Genomic DNA, 5744 nt, shown 5'->3' with positions numbered 1-5744 from the left:
GGCCGAGAGCCATGGGCAGGTAATTGCTAAAGCAAGCAGGGCCACATTAATTGAGACAACTACAGCCAGCAATGTGCTCCCAGTTAAGTCCTGGCTCTGCCGCAGCTGCTGGGCAGGCACTGTGCATCCTTGTGTCCCCTCTGCACCATGCCCTGCTGTATGGGCACAGGGCAGTGTCACCTCCCACTGGGGTTCGGGGACAACCCGGTGCCGGGGGGGACAGGCTGGGCCAGGGGCTCACCCTGCTGCACCCCGTGGGGGGGGAGCAGGGAGGGGTGGGATGTGGCTGTTATGGCAACAGCAGCTCTGGAGATGAAGGGAAGGGAAAAGGCATGCTTTAACGCACGTTTCCATGGCAACAACCATCTTCAAAGGCTGGGATAAAAGAATAATTTTTTAAAATAGAGGAGGTTTCCATAGAGGGGGCACCTCTGTGGGTGCCTGGGGGTTGATCCAGAGGCCTGGAACACCCTGGCAGGGGACAGGACCCAGCCCTTCTGGACAGTCAGAGCGCTGTGTGGTTCAGGGGCTGCAGGGTGCCACCTTCCTCCCCTAATTGCTCTTCTTGTTCACTGGGTCTGTGCCCAGCACACAACAGCCTGCAACCTGCACACTGGAGAGCACGCTTTTGACCACTGCCCTCATGTTGCAGCGCTGCAGCAGAGCTTGGCCTCACACAGCGTAACTGCTGGGAGATGAAATGGAAAGGGCAAGCAGAAAGGCAGAGTGCATCTGGGGGCCTGGGTGAAGTGCATGAAGAACACTGCATGACCAAAGGGGAGCAGGCTGAAGCATTGCAAGTGCTTGGGGCATGTGGTGGGTTGTTTCTCTGGATATGAACAGCAGCACAGAACAGTCCCATGGGCGCATCAGGGTGATGATGCTGGGTGTCTCAGGTGATACCTTCCCTGTGTCCCAGGCAGGGCATGAGCTGGGGACCAGACCCAGAGCCTGCAGTGGGATGCTGGCAGAATGCAGCCTGCTCCACACACCAGGGCACAGCCAGCAGCCTGCTCGCTGCCCATAGCCTGCAGTGTCAAGAACCACAACAATATCACAGCCATTGCTTTGGTTCAGGGGAGTTTTCCTTTGGTTAGAGATCAGGAGGGGTGTTCAGCAGCTGCAGGACTGTCCACTGTCCCTCGGCTTGGGCTGGGCAAGACTGCAGAGCAGCGTGGGCTCCTCGCCCAGCTCCATCCACTGCCTCCAAGGCACCCCCACTAGCATTGGCAGCGTGGTCTCCATGCTAACCATAACAGCCAAGGCCCCATGTGTTCCCTGGCAAGCTTGACCTAAATTCGGCAACAAGGCTTCTTCTGCGGCTTGCACTGCAGCGGACAGGAGAGTCTGCAGGGGCTGTGGGGAAAAACAAACCTTGAAAAGGGGAACCTTGGATTGAATCAAATCCGGATCACATCACAGCTTTCTCCTCTGCATTTCTTTAATTGGAAGAATGGGAAGTTCAAATTCGGTTTATTGCTCCCAGCACCATTGTTTTCAGTTTCTGACGTGCTGCATGGTTTGCAATCTCAATCAGCTGTGTTGGCTGTGCAGGGAAATTCTGGCTGCTGTGATTTCTGCAAGATGGGAAAGGGCTGGGCTGTGGTCTGGGTGATATTTTGCTGGGTTTCAGAGCTAGAGCTCGTCATCTTCAGAAGGTATTCACTGGTCTGATTTGGGCTATTACAGTGCAACTCAGCACACACAAAAAAAGTGGCTTCAGCAAGTTCCTGTCTTGGGGAACAAGAAAAGAGCCAGGGCTCAATGACGACAAGCTAAACAGGTCCGTATGTGTATGCCTTTAAATACCCTAACCTCCAGAGGACTCAGCAATGATATGCTTAATCCTGGGTGTTTGGCCAGCTCTTAACTTTGTTAGGCAGCTCCCTGAAGGGAGAACAAAGCTGCTCACATACGCACAGGTCTGAGCCGCTGGCGGTGCTCCAGAAAACACTCCTCTCTGCTGCTGGAGAAGATGCTTGGTGAGGCTTGTGCTTGTGCTGATTCAGGCGCATCCCTGGGAGGGATTAATGCTCAGCAGAGCTGACCTGGCTCAGGCAAGGAAAGGGAAATGCTGCTCTTCCATGAACAGAGCCAGGGGGTTGCTGTCTTCAGGTGTGGCAGGAGGAAAGCTGGGAGCTCCTGGTGCGGCCCTGCACTCTGGGCGAGCCGGGGCTCTGGCAACCTCCAGGGTTGGCATCACATGGCTCCAGGCTCTGCCTGAAAAGCCAACCTCATCCCAAACACAGAGGATGAAGCCAAAGCAAAGAGAAAGCAGAGTCACCCTTCAGTTTCCCTATCTGACCTAGCCATAAAAACTCAATTTGAAGGCAGCATTAGGGAAGTAAGATATCGTTTATCAGGAGCGACAGATCCAATCTATAAATTAGCATGCCCAGCTGGGAGTCAGGAGGCAGAGATATCTATCAATTCTCTCTGGCAGGTGGACACAAGCACACAAATTTGGCCAATTCCAAGAGCAGTATTGGTCTCCTGCAGGTCTGAGGACCCAGAAGTACTCAGAAGGCAGAGCCAGTGACAGGGATGAGCCCCGCAGGCAGGCACTGCTCCTGGCCCTCTGCTTTCCTTCACTCCACTGTGACACAGCAGTAAGAGGCCCCCAGCAGAACAGGGTTGCTTCTCAGTCCCAAGGCATGGGATATTTTTAAATGCTCCATCAAAGCATTTGGTATATGATGAGTTGCAGAACTGCAGCAGTCCATCAGGGAAAAGCTGGCTATTTTAAGATCCACGTCTATACAGCTCGCCTCCACCTTCTGAAAATAAAGGTTAAGCCACAGAAATAACATCTGTAAGACCTACACAAACATAACCGAAGATGCATACAAACTGCTGCCTCCACGATTTGGGGTTTGAGGGCTGCTCATCTCCCATCCCCAGTGACTTTTGGTGATAACCAGCACAATTGCATGGGGAGAGCTTCCAGCAGGGGAACAGCACCAAAACAACAGAGTTCAGGGAATGCTACCAAGAAGACTATTAGACAGCCCCATAAATAAAATCCCAGAAAGACAGCAGGTACTGCCAGCCTTTATAGGGCTATAAAACACCTCCAGCTGCCACGAGGGCTGGAAGGGATGGGTGAGGAATCTCATTTCCCAGGATTTAAAGCAGGTGAGAAAGTTATCGATGTGTGTTTTTAATAGCAATTAACGCTGTCATTCGGAAGCACTTAAGCTCCAGCCTGGGAAGGCTCTAACCATGTGGCAGCGCTGCCCTCTAGTGTCATTTGTGCCGCTTGGCTCCGGCGGAGCCCCAAAATGCAGCTCCTGCTGCCTCATCCCGTTGTCATCTTATCGGCCTGGCTGCGGGTTATCAGCCGAATTGCTCCCTTTTAAGTAGATCACGTAGCTTATGGAGGAAGGGGAGAGTTTTCGGGGTAGTAACTCCTGTCTTGTGGTAACATAATATACAGCAGGGCATGAAGACAGAGCTGCCTTGTGTACATAAGGAGGTCAATCACTGCTGCTATAGCATAATAAATGTACTCTATAAGGAAACTAAATATATTTAACTTTTCAAAACCTAGGTTAAAATGTAACTTCGGCCTCCCGTAAGTGCCAGCTTGTAGAAACCTCAGCCAACTGTAACACGAGCCAGAGGGTGAAATCTTGAAGCAGGCAGGCAGCTGCAGGCATGGGAAGTGTGCGTTATTCAGAGGGTGATGCCCAGCCATCAGAGTCATGCTGCCAGCATCCCACTGAATTCCACACCCCTGGGCATAGTTTTAAGTAAGGCAGATGTCTTATGTTTGGGAACCTGGCCCCCACTGCCACAGCAGCCCCAGCTGTTGTAACCAATTAATTAGCACCTTCCTCCGCGATCTCAGAAGCACCTCTGCCCCGAAGCATGGGCAGGCAGGCAGGGCTCCGGCGCAGTAACGCTGCCAGGCAGCTTTCCACCCAGGCAAGTCTCTATTCAAAGCACTTGTCAAAAGCATTGCCATGCTGCAGAGGAGCTCTGCCTGCGGAGATTGACCAGCGCAGCTATCACAGAACCGCGTGATTATTGGACAATAAATCACTTTTATTTTGGAAAACACTGTCAGCATTGGGGAGTTATATTGTCAGAGCTGAGATAGCTGTTCTGGTCAATTTTCCCATGCGGACGTGCCATACATGTACTATAAGTCTGGAGAATCATCTCCTGAGAGAAGCAATGAACACTTTATTGATTGGGATATTTCAAACTTGTGCAGGACGAAGCAATCTTCCCCATGCTGAAGGAACAGACAGGATGTGACTGAGGGCTGGGGCTTCTTTTTTTCCATTTCTGATTTCTGTGCTTAGTTTGGAGAAGACAGCTTGAACAGTGTGAGCAAGATGCAGAGGAAAAAAGATCTCTATCTGGCTCCAGTGCTGTCAAACTTGCTTCATCGTAGGTAGGAAAGGTATCTTTAAATTCAAGATATGTGCAGTACTGAAGCCACATGCATGTGTAAGAGAGCAGATATGCTGGGAGGGCAGTTAACACCACTGACTTCACCTCGGAAATCACTTGGAATTGCGGTTTCTGCAGGTGGCAGCCCCAGGACAGCTGGCCAGAGGTCCTGCAGCAGTGTCTGCTGAATTGAGGGGTCGGTATTGTACTGAGTAATGTTTGACACTGAGCTCAGGGCTGCTTTCCACCGCCACGTGCATTCCGGCATTAAATTCAGCAGCTTGATTGCTCAGCAGTATGAATTTACAACATGATAAAGGGTTTGGTATTGAACAGGTCCTTTGTTACAAAGCACTGTTTAGAGAAGGCGGGACATGTTGGCAGGTGGGCACGGGCAGATGGGAGCTTGATGCCCGGTGCAATGACCCGGGGCTGTGGGACACTCCCTTCAGCCTACACCCACCCCCGGAAGCAGTGCATTTCTGCACACTTGCATTGCAGCAGTGGGTGCAGAGTTCAGCACCGCCCACACGCCAGTCACGGAGCAGTTAACAGCACCAGCAGCAACATTTTTATGCTTAGATTTACACATTGGCGCTGCAGGAAGAACAATAAAGCAGCCAGCACTTCCCTGTGCTGCCTTTATGAGCTGTGTGCAGATGTCACCACGCCTACTTCACTCAGGTCATACCAGGAAGGTTTTATTTACCTACACACAATGAGAACTTTATGTCTGCAAATAAGACTGGCACGTGAGGGACGCTGACAGGAGACAGCAGGGCCAGCGTCATTCGCGGCACTGCTATCTGCAGCTCCTTAGTGCCCAGGGGCCTGCATCCCAGCTGGCTGCCAGCCCTGGAGCCTGAAGACACCGCACTGGGGAGAGGAGTTGCCTAAGAGGTGGGGAGGATCTTTATTTCCCACATTAGAACATGTAGGCCAAGAAGCCTACAAATGTTATGAGCTACAAAATAAGTAATTTGTGCCTGAATAATCCCGCAGTAAAGGAGAAGAGCTGCCCTCGTGTGACGTGGCACTCCCTTGAGTAGAGCAGGAGGCAGGAAGGGCAAGCAGGAGGAACCAACCCCCAACAAAGCACTGGGAAGTCTATAAAAAGCGACTGGAGCACAGAAACTGCGATGCTGTGGTCTTTAAAAGAAAAAGCAAAATCCGGCGGAGCACCGGCACAGGCTGCCCAGGGAGGCTGCGGCTCTCTTCTGCAGAGGTGCCCGGCGCTAACCGCCCCGCTCCGGTGTCCGGCTGGAGGGGGTTGGACGGACGGATGCACAGCTCGCCGCCAGGCCGCCGCCGCCGCCACGCCCCTCGGTGGGGCCCGGCCGCGA

The sequence above is a fragment of the Numida meleagris genome, chromosome 6 (assembly GCF_002078875.1).
Source record: "Numida meleagris isolate 19003 breed g44 Domestic line chromosome 6, NumMel1.0, whole genome shotgun sequence".
Classification (NCBI taxonomy): Eukaryota; Metazoa; Chordata; class Aves; order Galliformes; family Numididae; genus Numida; species Numida meleagris.
Note: the sequence above shows the minus strand (reverse complement) of the source record.